At 36.4% G+C, this 19606-nt stretch overlaps 1 protein-coding gene and 1 pseudogene across 3 annotated transcripts in view; both read right to left on the minus strand.

Annotated features, from left to right (window-relative positions):
* Positions 1 to 19606, minus strand: part of PRKD1 (protein kinase D1) — a 328453-nt gene that overhangs the window by 251980 nt on the left and 56867 nt on the right. The window lies entirely within an intron of this gene.
* On the minus strand, positions 18739 to 19305 carry LOC122222418 (annotated as a pseudogene).

The following is a 19606-nucleotide window of genomic DNA, read 5'->3' on the forward strand; positions in this document are numbered from 1 at the left end:
TTATTCTGTAGAGGAAAATGAGTTCTACACTCTACAGAACTCACCCACATGACTCCTTGAAAGCAGAAACCAAAAATGTCTCTTTTAAGATAAATAACATAGTTCATTAATGAATAAATGAGCAGATGCATGGTTAAATGAATAAAGTGGGGGGGGGGGGGAGGTCTTCCTGATAAGCAGGGGTAAGGCAACCTCCTGATCAATCTTTCTACCCTGATCTCAGTTTGGTTCTCTTCTAAGCACATACAATTGTCGGAGGTTATAATACATAAAATGTTATCAGACCTCATAATAAATATAATAATATTTATTTATTTGTTGATTTACTGTCTGCCTTCCTCATTAGACATAAACTCCATGAGGATATATACTGTTTTTCACACTGCTGACATCCTCACCTAAAACAGTATCTGGCAAATCCCAGATGCTCAGTAAATATTTGCTGAATGAGTGAATAACTGAACTGTACAGGAAATGTCTTCACATGACACTTTGAAGGTGAACACTAAGCCTTTGAGAGCAATACTCTAGGCCCCTCCCCCACTCAGTCTCTACTTCTTGTTTCACACCAGTACCAGACTACTATCTGGACTTGTGAGCATTCCTTTTAAATAAGGCCCTGCCAATACTCTGAAACACGAGAGATCACTCGTCATGACACTGGTCACTCTCCTTGGCACCAGTTCACCCCAAGAATATATTTTTTCAGAGAAATGGCAAGCTTTCAAAGAGAGTTTCCATTTACATCAAAAACAGAAAATTTCACCTATATAATGGCTTTCCCTGCTTTTTTTTTTTTTTTTAAGTGCTATAGACTTTTTATCCTTTCTCTTTGAAAAGACTTCTGAAGCCAAATCACATAAATGGAACTGTAAGATCTTCCCATTTCATTTTCTGGAGAAAAAAAATTACTTATATTAGAAAAACACGGGGAGAGGACACTATAAGGTATTTTACATTTGCTGTCTGGAAGTTACTTCCCCTTAAAACCATCTCCTTCCAATATTAGAGAAGTCTCCCCTTATTTGAACAATAGCACAACACCATTTATGTGTTTTTTCTTTTAAATTTTTTGCATATAGTCGACACACAATGTTACATTAGTTTTGGGTGTACAACAGTGATTTGACTTTTCTATACATTATGCTACGCTCACCACAGGTGTAGCTACCATCTGTCACCATACATCACTACACGGTATCACTAACGCTGCGCCCAGTGACTTATTCATTCCATAACTGGAGGCCTGTATCTCCCACTCCCCTTCCCCAATTTTGTCCAGCCCCTCAATCCCCCTCCCCTCTGGCAGCCATCAAGTTTATTCTCTATACTTACAGATCTGCTTCTGCTTTTTGTTTGTTTATTCATTTGTTTTGGTTTTTTTTAGAGTCCACATATGAGTGAAATAAAATGGCAATACCATTTATTTCTAAGAGGTTATTATCTTTTTAATTATAAAAAAGCCATGACTATAACATTAATGGCAAAAGGCAGGTCAAATCTATCTCTTTAGACCAATGTATTGTTTGTACTAACATAAAATAGTAGACCATTTGTCTACTTGAACAAACTCACACATTAAGAGCTTGATAATTCTCAAATAATTCATGCTGTCAATACTCAAAGCTGAGCTGTTTGTAAACTCTATTTAAAAGCCTGAGGGTAATGTCTCTTATATTCAGTCACCCAGCTTCCCCATTAGATAAATGGGTGAAATAAAACAACCTTCATTTTATAACCCTGATCTCATTATATGAATTCAAAGATAGAAAGGAAAATTTAGCAACTAATCACTAACAATCATAAAGTTACACTACTAAGGAACAAGCATTCAAAGCCTAGAAAGAAACTTGTAATTCTTCATCAGTTGGAAACAATGCTCAGGAAATAACATATTTTAAAAAACAATTAACTCTAACTTAGTCTAAGATACTTCTGTAAAACAATATAAAATATTTTTCATAATCAGAATGAGTGAACTGATATTTGAACTAAACGTACTAAAGGATACTTGTAGGTTTTTCAAAAATTGCTTATGTACTTCGGCACTAGTCAACTCTTCATTCCTAGAAACTTACCAGCAACCACGGGAGGGGGGCAGTGCGGGGGGACAAGAAGTGGTTTCAGAAAATAAACACTTCACCCAGAACACACAAGAATAAACATACATTTGTAATTTCCAAAACAAGTACATTTCTTTCTGCTGTGAATGCAATTCCTAAAAATAATCATGAGTATAAGACAAATACCTCGATTTTTACATGACCCACTATATTGCACTGAAGGCTGTGGAGAAGCAGAAGGTCTGTTGTAGAAAATATTTCCAGCTATTGCTGGAAAAGTTCTGGAAGAATAAAATACAATCTAAATGGTACAGGCAATGTATAGCTCAGAAGGAGGTACAACTATACCCTTCTTAACATAAGGCAAGACAGATGATGACAGTACTCCTAACAGTAAAAGCTGCAAGGCGCAAAGGTCAACCCAGGCTTCTCAGACTTGCTGCAACCAAGTCAAGAAGCGATACAAGGAGGTTTCATGATAGCTCAAACTTAAGTTCATTTCGCTCAGCTATCATCTGAGATGCTGTTGCCTAGAGCTGGTACAGAGAGTTATTTCTCCTATAGCTATACCTCTAGAAATTAAGATCATTTTAGCTACTGCTTACTGACATCATTATAAGATTTGCACACATTACAAATGCCTTTTGTATTTAATTGCCATAGCTTATATGTATGTGTTCAGTCACTTGCAATTTAGAAAGTGCTTTTATAAATATTACCTCCTACCCTTTGAAGTAAATGTTTATAATCTCTCTATAAACAAGGCAACTGAGGCTTAAATAATTTAAATGGCATTCCTAAGGTCACTCGATAAGAAGAACTTGGATGTAAAATTAGATCATTTGCCTCCAAGGCCAATAGATTTTCCACTACATCAACTTCCCAGCTTTTTCCAGATCTTTATCTTACCTACTTATGTTTTAATTCTGTAACCAGACAGATTATATTTTCCACATTTACTAAAATAACAAACTACTCTAATTTTCAAACCTACATGAAATAGGTCCTCCCTTCCATCTTTTACTTTTTAATATTTCTTATTAAAAATTATTTGATAATACATGAAGCAAGCCAAATTAAACTCATTTTTCAGGCAGAAAAAAATAACAAAACTAGTCCAAATAAACTATAACTGACAGTTTCTAAACCAACTATGACTTTTACCAGGTAATAACTGGGGTAAAAATGCAAAGCGAGAAAGGGAAGCTCTCAGTTTGACTGATGCCACTTCTCATGGAGTTGGTTTTAGCTTATTTACCTCTAGTAAGAGGTGCCTGACTTATAAACTATATTCTGACACACCATTTCTAGAAGCTTCTATACAAATGTAACTCTATCTTACGTCTTCACCAAGCGCTTTCTTCTTTGGCAGTTCCACAGAACAAAACCAACTTTGGCTCTGATAGACAGCAATATTTTTATATTTGGATTAAGCTGCCACTTTAATTGAGAATTTCTTACTGAATAGCAGCAGATCAAGGGTTTCTTTCCACCAACCACTCAAGTGGGAAAAACAACATATTAAGAAAACTGACAGAAGACAGTCAGTTTTGGAGTAAAAAATCAGACTTTTTTTTTTTTTTACTTCCTAATCTGGACATTTTGGTAGGCCCCTTTAGTATCTTTTCAATATCATTTGTTTTGTATTTTAACCATAAAGCTCCTACCTCATCATAGAAGACTAGGGTAAAAATAGAGTATCAGATACAAAAGTATCTGGAAACAGTGGAATCAAAAACAAAACGTTTTCAACTGAATGCTTCATCCATATGAAGAAAATATGCCACCCCCCTGGAGCTGAATCTTATTTTTCAGTTCTATTGCCTGTTTTTCATCTGGGGAACCATAACAAAATTTGTATTCTTTTGTTCTTACATGATAACATGCACCATTTATTTTTCATATTCTTCTAATTGTCTTCCCAACATTTTTATTTTGCTGTTTTTTTTTAATGCACTAAACCCATGTGCCATGTTCCATGATGTTTACTAGGATTACCAATGAATAAAGACAAAGTGTCATCAAATAATGACATTTACTACTGAAATAGCTGCTATGAACAAAAAGGTACTTCGCACTAAGAGAAAGTAGAAGAGACAAGCTTGAGCTAGTATAAGAGGACAGGGAGAGTTCCCATCAGGAAATAACATTTGAACAATACAAATTCTTTTCTTCCCAATTTTCACTTCAAGTATAAGATCTATGGTTCCCATCCATTAGTGTTCTTGAAATGCTCGTGTCTTCCTCTCTTCCAATCCTAATCTGATGGTACTGAAATACATTTCACTTTTTTAACTCTCCAACTCATGTTTTCCCTTTATCTCCAAATCTTTCACTCTATCTCCTTTAAAATAAACAAAGATGTTAGGCTCTGGACCCACTGTGGCTTTTAAAATGAAGTGCCCAAAGCTAAATGAGCCCTGAGAGTATTCTTATCTGCTCTGGTCACAAAGTAACTTCTTATAACTGAGAGGAAAAGAAGAAACATAAATAAATTAACATGTAGTGGAAAATGAAGCAAAATGCATGGCAAAGAAAATGTGACCACCATTCTCTTCCCTTTGTTTTCAAGCCTCCTAGAGGCATTCTACATTCTTACTGTTTTTCATATTCTGAAAATATTCATTACCCTGGAGAACAATGTCTTAAAATGCACACTTTTTCCCCAAGAAAAATCAGTAAAACATACATTTTTCAGACAATCTAAGGTAAGATGATATGATCTCAAAAACCACAAAATAATAACAGCAATTTCAGCTACTTCTAGGAAACAGAGGGGCTATATGAACAGCCAAAATAATTTTTTTAACATTTATTCATTTTTGAGAGACAGAGACAGAGCATGAGCAGGGGAGGGGCAGAAAGAGAAGGAGACACAGAATGTGAAGCAGGGTCCAGGCTCTGAGCTGTCAGCACAGAGCCCAACGTGGGGCTCGAACTCACTAACTGCGACATCATGACATGAGCCGAGGTCGGACACTCAACCGACTGAGCCACCCAGGGGCCCCAATCATTTTTAAGGTAAACTTAAACGATATGACACAATTTTTCAATAAAAAATGATCATTTTTAAAATACAAATGAACTACATTCTTTTTTTGATCACATTAATTGGGACATTTGGTCGCTCCTGGACAATGACCATGTGTGAATTCAACTAAGAATATATTAATATTCCTGACAATGTAATTTGGTCAGATGTCCTTATAAATCTATAGATGGAATCAAAGAGAATAATTTGGAGAGTTTCACTCTAACATCCAAACAGTAGAGACTGTACTTAAGTCTTCAAGGGTTTCTTAACATGGAATCTCAATTTATCCACCAATTAATCCAATTCTTTCTTTTGAAATGTAGACTCTGACCAATAAAGGAAGGCACATTCTATCTGACTTCCGTGCATATGCAAAGTACACCTTAGCCAGTCCAATGCTCTGGGTGCAATACCTATGCCTTCCCATAGACCTTTAGTACTGGTAGCATGAAGAAAAGAAACAAACAAACAAACAAAACATAGCTACTTTTTCTCCTAAGAATACCACTCCTTTTTATCAACAGTGTTTTGTCATTTTTGCCTTGTAAATGGTTAGACCAGACATTTCAATGCCCCCACCACATACACAAGGCAAAGGGAGAGTATGAGTGTGAACATTTAGATAAATTGAAGGACATTTTGGTACCAAAATAAATCACTCTGAGAATAATTTTAAGAAGAAGCTATTTACTTAAAATACCAAGACCCAGGGATTAAAGTAGAAAGGACAGAGAAATAAAGGAACAAGAGGGCTAGGGTTACTTTTGAATAAACTTACAACAGGCCTACTAGATTTATCTCTCTGAACTCTCAGTTTGCTGGAGGATGCTCTTGAATTATCCCTAGGTCTGATCTTCGAAACACATGTTCAAATTATTTTATCAAGTTTTTCCTCAAATAGTTGCATCTTAAATAAAGTGAGAAATTATAGTAGCCTTTTCAGATCTTCAACTATTTTTTGTATTTTTCTGGAACACAAGTCATGTGTGCAAACAACATCTAATTACAAAAATATATACAAAACTGCTACTATATACTTATGATAACATCAAGCAGTCAGGGAATACTTAGTGATCATATGAAATTAACATACAAAATGCAAGGGAGGGAGGTGGCAAAAAATTGCATGCTCAATTGCATACTGAAGATAATGTAAGCATCATGGGGGTGGATGACTGTGCTAGTCTTATTCTCTTTGTAATTGTCTCCACCATCCAACACAACAAAACAGGCATTAAACAAACATTTGCTGAATGGGTAAGTTTTCAAAAATCCTACAAATGAGGAAGTCAAAATGACCATCAAAATGTTTTAGTTTTCTATGTCTCACCATTTGCCCCATCTCTATGTTGTTTCTGGTACTGGCAGGAAATCACAAATTCCACTCACATGGCTATTCTCCATTCTACCTATTGTAACAAACTGTCTGCTAATCCTGTATTTTATTAAGCAAAAGTATCCATTAACTTCCATACATCTGGGAAAAAATATTTGTTAGTAATTAAAACTTATATAAGATCTTAAAAATACTTACTAATCAATGAACGTTAACCTTGTGCTCAATACTCAAGTGTAATTTAATTTTTTAAAAAAATCTAGAATGCTGCATTATCCAAAATTAAAATGAACAAAAAAACTATTATTCAACCATATCAAATAATGATGTTCAGATAAAATAAAGTGACAGAGAGAAAACAATGTATGGAAATTTAGAAAGTATACTGCCATGATTTCAGAGAAGGAAGGAAGGAAGGAAGGAAGGAAGGAAGGAAGGAGAAAGATGGAGAAAGATTAGCCTTTAATATGGCAAATATGTCATTTAGAAGTCTAATCTATCTCCGTACCCATTTCCTAGTGAAATAATAGGCAACAAATATTTTATAAGCAAAGTAGTCAAATAGTCAATTTCTTCTGGAGTTTCAGGTCTTAAATTCAAGTATTTAATCCACTTTGAATTAATTTTTGTGTATGGTAGAAGATAGTAGTCCTTCTAGCAGTATAAGAAATAGTTTCCTTCTTGTGCATATGGCTGCCCAGTTTTCCCAACACCATTTATTAAAGAGATTGTCCTTTCCCCACTGTATATTCTTGCTTCTTTCATCATAAAACTACATAAAATTACATCAGTAATATCCCTGATAACATAGATGTAAAAATCCTTAACAAATATTAGTAAACCAAATTCAACAATACATATCAAAAGGATCATACATAACAATCAAGTGAGATTTATTCCAGGAATGCAAGGATGGTTCAACACTTGAAAATCAATCAACATGATGTACCACATTAACAAAATAAAAGATAAAAATCATATAATCATCTCAATAGACGCAGAAAAACCACTTGACAAAATTCAACATTCATTTGTAATAAAAACTCAACAAAATGGATGTAGAAGGAATGTACCGCAACATAATAAAAACCATATACGACAAACCCACAGCTATCATCATACTCAATGATGAAAGACCAAAAGCTCATCCACTAAGACAAGGAATGGCAAATGGGCCATCCTTACCGAGTGGGCTGCCCACTATCCCAACTTTTATTCAATATAGTATTGGAATTCCACAGAAATTAAGCAAGGCAAGAAATAAAGGGCTTCCAAATAGGAAAGGAAGAAGTAAAATTGTCACTATTTGCAGATGACATGACGCTATATATAGAAAACCTTAAAGACTCCACCAAAAAGTTATTAAAATCAATAAATTCAGTAACGTTACGTTACAAAATTAATATGCAAAAATCTGTTGTGTTTCTATCAGAAAAAGAAATTAGAGAAACAATCCCATTTACAATTGCATCAAAAGAATAAAATTCCCAAGAATAGATTTAACAAAGGAGGTGACAGACATGTACACTGGAAACCATAAGACACTTATGCAAGAAATTGAAAAAGACACAAATAAATGAAAAGATATCCCATGCTCATGGCTTGGAAGAATAATATTGTGAAAATGTTCATATTACCCAAAGCAATGTACAGTTTCAGGGTAATCTCTGTCAAAATTTCATTGACATTTTTCACAAAAATGGAATAATCTTAAAATCTGTATGGAACCCCAAGGACCCCAAATAGCCAAATTAATTTTGAGAAAGAAAAACAAAGCTGGAGGTATCACACACCTTGATTTCAAACTATATTACAAAGCTACAGTAATCAAAACAGTATAGTGCCAGCATAAAAAGAGACACATAGATCAACCAGAACAGAACAGAAATCCCAGAAATAACACACATATATGGCTAATTAATTTACAACCAAGGAGGTAAGAGTAAAGAATTTGGATTTTGTTTTGAAGCTTACATACCCAATGCCTAGTGAAGCCTGGCTTATGGTAGATACTCCACTCCAGCAACCCTCATTTCATTTCCACTTGTCATTGGCTTACCACACCCATAGCCTAACCCCAAAAGTTGTTCTGGTAACTGTTGCATGCTGAAAATCTTGGAAATCAATATTCTCACAGGGTTTAATCTTTCTGGGTCTCTCAAAACTTCACTCCTATTACACCTTCTCTTCAACCTGATAGAAATTTTACTCTCACAATCTACAAACACCCTCCAGATATCATTCTTCAGTGGAGGCCACAGAAAATAAAGAAAACAAATAAATATAAACTTAGAACTTTGAATTTGCAATAAGATAAACAGAGTATAACAAAAGAGAGCTATGGGGAGGCCTAGTTTACATAGCATGGTTAGAGGAAAACTCCATTAGGAGTGACATTTAAGATAAAACATGAAGAAGGAGAAGGAGCCAGCTTTGGCAACAAGAGAGGATAGAGTGTTCAAGTCAGAGGGAACAGCATGTACAAAGGCTTGTAGGTGACAAAGACCTTGGCCTCACCTAGGCTCAGAAATGTGGCCAGTGTGGCTGGAATACAGTGGTCAAGGGACGGAATAGAAAGAAAGGTCAGACAGGCAGCAGAGGCCATGTCATAAGGCTTTGTGAGCTATGGAAAAGAGTTGGAAACTTAGGCCAACTGTAACTGTACTTCACTAAAATGTTTTAAGCGAAAGGGTAACATGGTCGAATTTGTGTTGTTAAAAGAGGATTCTGACTGTGGTAGACAGAAGTGGCACTAGCAGTGGCACTAGAGGCAGAATAGGTGTGGGGATATATGAAGGAGATTTCTGACACTCTGTCTAGGATAGCACCTGGCATGTGGGAAATGTCCCAAAAATAAATAACAGAAGTAATGAATAAGTGTGCCAACAACCTTTGAAGCTGCACGTAGCAGTCACAAATCAGTCTCAGTGATTAGTTTGATAAATTCATTTAGACTATAGAGAATCTGTGTTGGGAGAACATAGTCATGACCCTGAATATCTGGATACTAAAAAACATTCTACAGTTGATTATGCCTTCTGAAATTTGGAGTCAAGCTTTATAGACTTTCTATATTCCAAAATAGCATAGCAGAGCAGGGATCTTATTTATGCAAAAAGGATTAAACCACTCTATGTGAGCTGTTCCTGGAGTTTAATAAGAGTCTTTGTTTGTTTATCTTGTGTCTGGCCGTGTGTGTGTGTGTGTGTGTGTGTGTGTGTGTGTGTGTGTGTAATATATGTGTTTAGAAATGCTGAAGACTGATGGTCAATCAAGAGAAAACCATGCTGAAATTGTTAAGCACTGGGAAGTGAGCCAGTTTGCAATCACTATAGGAACTGCTTGAGAGGAGCTCCTTGTTGCCACTCTGGTAATGATCATTCCTCAAAGGATGCCACTTTGCATAGTTTAGTCCTCTCTGATGCAAAATATGTCACTTCTGAAATCAGGCTGAATTGTTTTAAAAAGGAGTGTCAATAAAATTAAGCTCAACCTATTCACTGATTACAAGAACAATAAAAATAAATGGTGGCCCTTATGCTGTAAAAAAAAAAAAAAAAAGTCTACCAGAAATATATGGAAATACACTTTGAGAGACTTAGCTCTGAATCTTATCTTCACTGCGTTTTTTTTTTTTTCATTTGCTTTTCATGGAATCATGAGAGAGGAAATGAGGGGAGGTGGTGGAAAAACTCATCAATTCATTGGAATTTTTCTTCAGAAGTAATGAAGAAGAGAAAGCTATGTTCCTGGAATAAAATGGAACTTTTCAAAAATATATGTTATTATAAAAGGCAAATGGACAGATTAGTTAGCATAAATTTAACATTCTCTTGCTTTAGAAATGTCTTCACAGAACAATGAAACTATAGGTACAGTATACCAATTTATTATTTCTAGTTCCTATGGAAACATGCATTCAACTTCCAGAAACCAACATGGACACAAGTGCAAGGCAAATACACTTAGGGGGAAATCATATAATTTATATCTCTAGTAAAATGAGTTCTGAGATAACAGAAATAATTGCCAAGAAGGGCCCACAAGTCACTGTGAAATGTTCTCTGAACCTACTAGACACTAGTACCATGAGGAGAACAAAAGCAAAAACCTAATCCTACATTTTATGGTCCCACAATTGGAATTGCCCAATGCAAACAAACACCACACATAGAAATATGAAGGCTGAGAAAAGACTAAACTCAAAGAAAGAAAGAAAAAAAAAAAGACAGACTGATTTACATATGAATGATGCCTTGTTCATTACATCTCAGCATTTAAAGATGAATCTCCTAAATAAGGTCATATAAATGAGAGCAAATACAGTACTTTTTTTACAAAGCTGTTTAGTTACGCAGAACCTGTGACCTCGAGATAATTAGATAAATGTATAAATAGGTTTAAATCAATCAGTAAATATTTGTTGGGGCTCTATGCTAAGCACCATGCTAAGGTCTGTGAGGGAAAAAATGAATTTTAATTCATTTGATGAGAATTTATTGTGCATTTCTATTGTGTCATGTACAAAGACAATCATCAGGGAACATCAAATAGGTAAGATGCCACCCCAGCAAAATAGAAACTGTTTGTGATAAAATGTATGGACAACATATACTACTGGAATGGCATTATAAGATGGAAAATGGGCCCAATGAGCAGGACAGACATGTACTAATAGTTTTCAGGAGAGGTCATGTAGGCTTAGTTGGTAGGAGAAGTTGGTAGGAGAACTGACTTAGGTTTGAATAATGGATGAAGAGAAATGGAAAAGTGAGTGCAACCAGCCAAGGTGATAGAGCAAGAATTCACAAGGTTGGTTTGCGCAATGAAAACACCTGAGGGTTTAACTTTGAGGCGAGGGACAGTGATGGAGAGGTAGGCTGGGGACAGAAAGAGAAATGCTCCTTACTGGAGAAGGCACTTTACTTTCGAGTGAGGCAAATGCTCTGGAAGTACAGACAGGTGGTAGATGTACAACACTGTTAATTGTTACATTATTAGAATTTCACCTCAATAAAAATTTTTAATGTCCATGGTGATGATGAAAATTATTACTATTGTTCATTGAAAAATATTGGAAATATCTAAACATCCAACCACACAGAGACTGGATGTTGGAAATCCATATAATAACACTGGAAAGTCTATCTGATTGAAAAAAAAACAAACAAAAAAAAAAAAAACGAAGGGCGCCTGGGTGGCTCAGTCAGTTAAGCGGCCGACTTTGGCTCAGGTCATGATCTCATGGTTCGTGAGTTAGAGCCCCATGTCAGGCTCTGTGCTGACAGCTCAGAGCCTGGAGCCTGCTTCGAGTTTTGTGTCTGCCCCTCTCCTGCTCACGCTTTCAATCTCTCTCTCTCTCTCTCTCTCTCAAAAATGAATAAACATTAAAAAAAAACTGAATATTTTCTAAATATAATAGGAGAATATTTAATGACATAGAAATAGGTTCATCATGTATTGTGTCACAAAGCAAATCCCAAAATGGCTTACCATGTCAAATCTATAATAAAAAGAGTGGAATGATATACTCTAAGTGATAGAATTATAATTGATTTAATTTTTCCCTTTTCCTTATTTTTCATAGCAAACATCTAAAAACTTATTTTTAAAATAGGATTTATTAGAAATGTGTTTTTGTATAAAATACAGAATTTTATCAGAACAGACTTACTGCAGATATAGAATTTAGCAAGATGATTCATGATCTTTTTCTAGATAGAGCCAGGCATAAAGTAAAAGGATTGCACACAACACGCAGTTTTTAAGTAACAACTTACAATATTTGCTGGGATTAAAATGAGCTTCAGGTGACTAGCTTACTCCGTAAATTCTCACTGTCTCATACTGATATTTCAATATCAATAAATATCTCATGATATTTATTCTCAACTCTGCATGAGTGACATGAGAGAAAACTAGCCTATTTCTACAGTTTTTTTGTTGTTTTTATTGTTTTAGAAAGTCCATCAAATAACAGTGACTTCCATGTAAGTCCATGGTCTTCCTCCCTTTCTTTTGGCTTACAATACTTGTTTTTCTCTGAAGGTGTTGCCACAGAGAATGTTCTTCCTCTCAAAATATGGAATTCACCATCATGGCTCACTTCTTCCTTTCCTCATTCTTAACAACTCCCCTGGAATACAGTTAACTTCCATCATGACAGTCATCAACTCCAGGTTATTTTCATTCCTTCTCCTTATTTTTACCAAGGTGGGGTAAAACTAAAGGCAATCAGATGAAACTCTTACCCTTAGTTCAGATTTCCTCCATATTTCATGCAATCCATCAAACAAACACCCAGATTGTATTTCACAGTAAGATGAGCAGAAGCACACCTCTTCAGCTGCAGCCCCTTTCCTTGTGCATTCATGGGTGCCAAAATCAGAACCTACAGTGTGGGAGCCGCACACAGTTGCATCTTGTTTTGAGTTTTTGTTTGCAAACTGTCAGTAAGATCAGAATAAATTGCACGATATGCAGCCCGATATGTATATTCTTGAGCACATCTCAATGTATCCACCAAAAAATATTCATAGCTGCAGGTGTACAAAAAAAAAGGCAGAATTATGGCTTGATTTGCCTTGATAAGCATGGCAATTTTCTGTACACTTTTCATAAAGTGCTAATCAATTTCAGCTCAAAATAGACTGAAACACCCAACAGATTGCTGCCATAGTCCACAAATGTTTGTCATTCGTAGGCTGTGGCAATAATGTGAATTCTGAGGAGGAAAACTTCAACACAACTATACCTTGTAAAAATCCCTTTCATTTGCCTTAATAACCCCTGGAGAAATGCTAAGAATTATTCCGAAATCACATAAGTTTGAATGTTCCATTTCTTTCTTGTTACATCTAAGTATTGCTTGTCACATAGTAATATCTGTTGTAAGTATGGTTATAGATGGATTATATTTAGAACTCAGTGTAACGATGATATTTAAGAACCAGATATCACATCCATATTGTTTAATACTCTTCTAAAACATAATTATAGACATCACATTCAACTTGGAATTGAATCATCATGGATTTCTGCAATAAATTACTCTTTGTATCTTCATCTGTTAAATATAGAAAAAATTTTTGAAAATGTTTTGTCAATATTCTAGTCCTTCCATTAAGGTTATTTCACAAACACTTAGAGGTGCTAATATTCATATTAATGCACCTTTTTGAGCAGCAGTGATCCTGCCACATGAATCATTCATCTGCCTGGGATGTTTTGCCAAACACAAGTGCCAAAACTTTGCTGAGCATGGTTACACTCCTGTAAGTGAGTCTCTCTGCTCAAAACTCAGCAGAAACTTTCCCTTTCGTTAAGTGTGAGAAACAAACGGTAATGACATTTAGATCTGGGTATGATATGCTTTTGATGTAAAGTAGGAAATTAAATGAGAATAGATAACATTTCAAATTTTCACACCTTCCTCTTTAAAACTATAAAAGTGAAAATATTATAATTTTGGGAGGATAAAAGCTACATGGTTTGGCCTTAGAAAAAAAGAGTACTGGAAATTTGTGACTTAAAGCAACTTCTGTGATCACCATCTGCCAAAAACATTATTATCAAAATCAGAGGCAGTATAGTAGACACAGTCTTTGTGGTCAAAAAGCCTGAGTTCTTAAGTTGACCTGGCCATTAAATATGTGATCTTCAACAAGTGACTTGTCCTATGTCTCAGTTTCCTCATCTATAAAAAGGGGATTATTGGGGTGCCTGGGTGGCTCAGTCGGTTAAGCGTCCGACTTCAGCTCAGGTCATGATCTCACAGTCCATGAGTTCAAGCCCCGCGTCGGGCTCTGTGCTGACAGCTCAGAGCCTGGAGCCTGCTTTGGATTCTGTGTCTTCCTCTCTCTCTGCCCCTCCCCTGCTCATGCTCTGTCCCTCTCTGTCTCAAAAATAAATAAAAACATTAAAAAAATAAAAATAAATAAAAAGGAGATTATTATAAGTGAGATAATACATGCAAAGTTCTGAGGATTAAATGAGGTAATACATACAATGTTCTTAGCAAAATAGGTTCCAGACAATTCTTAGCAAACATTAGCTGTTATTACCAGCATCATCACCATCATCATCACCATCATCATCATTGCCTGAAAGAGCACATCTAGACCATCTCTCTGATTGTGACAGTAAGTGCTCTTATCTGCTTTACATGAACTGTCTGCCAGGTGTTTGTTTCTAGGTCTGGGTCCTCGTGAGTCTCATTTATTAACGTATTTTCGAAAAGAGATGATAACATGTTTGGAAATCAAGTCAGCTCTGAAATGGTAAGCCTCTTGGCCCAAATTACCATATACTAATCTTCTTAAAATAAGAGTGAAAAGGGTATATAAAAAAATGTGAAACACACTTAGAAAGTGTTCTTGACTCTCCTGGACAAATGGAAAATTGTCATCTTTTCCTTATTCCAGACCTAGTATAACAGTGGCTGTATTCATTGATAAGCTATTCCCATGATGTCACTCTTCTCACCCATTGGTGTCATCCTGGAATTTAGCTAGACCGTCACCTGCACTGAGCTATTAGATTTTCTGGAGCCACAGAGGATAAAATTCATACATCCTGACCTTGAAAAATTGAATTTGATGTTGCTTCAGGAGAGGAAATTCATTTATTTCTTACCCCCTCCAAACAAAAACAAAAACACACCACTGAGGGAAAACTTAGTAATATACTTAAAATGTAACCACAAAAATACATTTCAAATCTTCTTAAATAATTACTACAGTCAAAAGGAAAACAGCTGACTGCTTGGACTCAAAAAGCCATTTAAAATCTCCATATCAAATACCTTCCTTTTCTTTCTTCCCCCTTGAATATTTCTGTGTGGTAGTTGCTATGGAGCAAATAGATATCCAAAGCAGTCAAAACAGATATATTCAAGTGAATTCAGGTTATTAAAAAATATATATGTATTTTAGACATTGTTCCCCTGAGATCACATACAGTTCTTTGCCAATTTCCCCCTGACATTCTATTAGGTTTTACATATTTGTGTTTTTCTACAAAATGCCGAAACATCAGCACAACTTCACGTGATAAATTATCACCTCATTCGCTTTTCCAAAGACAATTTAAATATAAGTTTTCGAAGAAGGTTGCAAACTTTGCTTTACAAGTAAATTCAATGTCGCTTACACTCCTTTTCTCCTACAATTAGAGGTACTTCCTCAAGGACAAGCTTTGAGGGGCGCCTGGGTGGCGCAGTCGGTTAAGCGTCCGACTTCAGCCAGGTCACGATCTCGCGGTCCGTGAGTTCGAGCCCCGCGTCAGGCTCTGGGCTGATGGCTCGGAGCCTGGAGCCTGTTTCCGATTCTGTGTCTCCCTCTCTCTCTGCCCCTCCCCCGTTCATGCTCTGTCTCTCTCTGTCCCAAAAATAAATAAAAAAAAAACGTTGAAAAAAAAAAAAAATTTAAGGACAAGCTTTGAGAACTTCAGCTAGATATAGTTTCAATTAAATGTCATTGCATATTTTGCAGAGAGCAAAGCAAGATCACGATATGCAAAAAAACGCTTTGTGCATAAATATTCAATATGCAGTTGTGAATTAATCTGAGTAAATACCCTTTAACACAAAGGATATTTTAAATACTGGCTTTAAAAAGTGCCTGAACATAACACACAAGATGGCTGTTAGCCATTTTTTTATGAGTAGTGCACACAAGTAGAGGTGTACCCATCCCAGAAATGGGCAAGAAAACCCAACGTACAGAGAAAGAAAATGGAGATTCTATTCCTATTAAACTATTCCATTTTGTATTCTTACTTTTATACAATAGATTTTTATTTTATAATTTATAAGTTGTATTACTACAGTATCATTTACTTTCGCCGATGGTGTGGGTGTTCAAAAGAGTTTAAAGACTACACAAAATGGAAAATTCTTCATTCACAGATCAAATTCATGCAGTTATTTTAAATGTTATTAAGATCTATTCTCTAACAATTTGATCAAATGCAGCTGCCACATGTATTAGCATATATTTTCACTGCTTGGTAGTATATATGTAAAAGCTGCATGTATCCTGAATAAGCAGGTTGCTTTGTAAATCTTACACATTTCAGCTTTAAGTTTTAGCTCATGTTTTAATTTTAGTTTCAGCTTTAGTTTAGTTTCGGTTTTAGTTCAATGAGGGGAAAAATAAGGACCAATGATGAATATGTGTATGCTAAGCCTTCACAGCTGTGAAGATTTTGCCCTGAGAGATACAATGCCATTATCTTAGGCAAACTTCTGAATTTTTCAAAGCCTCAGTTTTTACACCTATGAAATGGAGATAATGGCTCACAGATTGATAAAATTGGCAGGTGGAGTAAGGGGCAGGGGACTCCACAAAAGCCCAGAAGGGAGGAAGTATTACCATTATTAAGTTCCAAAAACCATACCTAGAACAGAAAACAAGTATTTGCAATAACGTGGAGACAATGGAACCCTGACATGCTGCTGGTGAGGGATGTAAAATTTGTAGCCGCTATGAAAAAGTTTGGTGGATCCTCAGAAAGGTTAACATAGAATCACCACATGACTCAGCAATTCCACTCCTAGGTATATACCCAAAAGAATGGGAAACAGGTACTCAAAGGGATACTTTCACACCCATGTTCACAGCAGTATTATTCACAACAGCCCAAAGGCAAAAACAACCCACGTGTCTGCAGATGAATCTGTAAACAAACTGTAGCATACACATATAACGGGATCCTAGTCAACCATAAAAAAGAGTAAAGTTTTGACATATACTACAACACAGATGAGCCTTTTTATAAAGTTTACTTTTTATTTATTTTGAGAGAGAGCAGAGGAGGGGCTGAAAGAGAAGGACAGAGAGAATCCAAAGCAGGCTTGTGCTGTCAGTGCAGAGCCTGATGCAGGGCTCCAGCTCACAACCGTGAGATCACATGAGCCGAAATCAAGAGTTGGATGCTTAACTAACTGAGCCACCCAGGCGCCCCTCACAGATGAGCCTTGAAAACGTTAGGTTAAGTGAAACGAACCAGACCCAAATACTGGATAATTCCACTTACTTGAAATATCTAGAATAGGCAAGTTAAGAGACACAGAAAGAGATTAGAAGTTACCAGGGGTTAGAGGGAGGAAGGAATGGAAAGTTACTGTCTAACCGGTAAAGAGTTTCTGTTCGGGAGACTGAAAAAGTTCTGGAATTAGACGGTGGTGTTGATAGCACAACATCACGAATCTACTTAATGCCACTGAACTGTATACATAAAATGAATACAGTGATAAATTTATGTTCTGTATACTTTATCACAATAAAAATTTTTAATAAATGAAGATGAAATTATATTATCATATCCTCTCTAGTATAATTCTTTCTACTCTATTGTCTCCTCCTCCTTGCAGTAAAAATTCTTGAAATGGTTGTCTTGGCTCCTAGCCTCCACTTCTCATGTAACTCAGCAACCCATTTCAACCTGCCCTGAGCCCCACGGCACTCCTAAAATGCCTTCCACCAAGCACACCACCCGGACCTTGCTGCCAAAGCCTTCCCTGATAGGCTCCATTCCCAAAACACCCTGCTCCCTTGGTTTCTTAAAAGGACACTCTGTGCTTTCCTCCTCCCTCTCCGACCCACCCCTGCTCAATTTTGCTTTGTTTGCTGTTTTGTTTTTGTTAGTTTGCCTAGGTTTGGTTGTGAGCTATTCATCCTCTGTTAATTCTTCATTTTCCCCCACTCAGGTCCTTATTTTTGACTTCTTTTGGTCCCATTTCATGGACCCTCACTAGGCTTATCCATCCCCTTCTAAGGCTTCAGTGAAGATGGTTGTGTTTTCCCAAGCCCTCTCCTTCCTTTTCTGTCCTTACCATGGGGAGCTGCCCCAACACTCACTCAACAGTCCAAGCCATAATGTCATCCTCTTCCTTCCCCCATAAACACACATACACACAAACTCACGCTCAATAATCTTAAATCTTAAGTCTTAAAAAAAAAAAAAAAAAAAAAAAAAGCCCAAATCAGCACAGTTTTTATTGCATCTTTAAAATATCACATGGGCACCTGGGTGGCTCAGTTGGTTAAGCATCAGACTTTGGCTCAGGTCATGACCTCACACTTTGTGAGTTCGAGCCCTACCTCGGGCTCTGTGCTGACAACTCAGAGCCTGGAGCCTGCTTCAGATTCTGTGTCTCCCTCTCTCTACCCCTCCCCTGCTCACACTCTGTCTCTGTCTCTCTCTCTCAAAAAACAAATAAATAAATATTTTAAAAAGTATCACAAGTAAGTCTGAAAACTCCTGCAACATCTTGCTGGTTTTGTAGCTGGACAACTTAGATCTTATTCATCAGCCTGCTGAACTGTTCATTTTTCAGAAACATAGATATCATCCCAAATTTTTCTGATATCCTTGTTTTTAACTGCTGTGGCTTGCTGAATCAAAGCAGCTGTGTTTGATATAAGTTCAATGTCATTTACTTCAAAGATAAACTCACCTTTCTGGGCTTGAGATACTGAACAAGCAATACCTGGCCTCATCTGAAGCCCACAGAAGTATTTTTCACCCAGGAAATTTATGACTTCAACAAGAGAACCATTCTCCTAAGTAACAACGATGATGGGGAAGTGAGCATACATCTACCTCATCATGTAACGGAAGCTCTGGACCATGTTCTGTATGTGACCACAGACAATGCAAAGAGCAGCCAGTTCTTTTCTATTCTCCCACTATTTGCCAACTCGGAGACCCTTCTTTTTCTTTCCAAGCAGAATGAGTTCCACATTGATGCAATCAAAGTTCCTTCGCAGGGTTCCTCTGGGGCCGTTCACAATAAAAGTTCATCCCTTCAGAGCAATGTTGGTATTTTCTGGAATGTCCACAGTCTGATTTCTGAGAACGGTCTTCATTCTTGCAATAGATGTGGCACAGAGCAAGTCTAGCTTTTTAATAACTCTGGAATTCACTCACTTCTTTCTATCACTACAACCAATGTCAGTTATTGCTCCCACTATACTGCTACCTTATTGATGGTCCTGCCTCTTGTTCTATTTCAACCTCTTGTCTTCAGTGAATCCAGCATCAAAATGTTAAAGTACACACCTTTCTATATAATCTCTTCTATAAAAATCTGGCATGGTTCTTTACCAGAATCGTGCTACAAGGTGGCATATATCTTCATAATAAAGCCTCTCCTTCCCTATGGCATCT

Source organism: Panthera leo, chromosome B3, assembly GCF_018350215.1.
Source record: "Panthera leo isolate Ple1 chromosome B3, P.leo_Ple1_pat1.1, whole genome shotgun sequence".
Classification (NCBI taxonomy): domain Eukaryota; kingdom Metazoa; phylum Chordata; class Mammalia; order Carnivora; family Felidae; genus Panthera; species Panthera leo.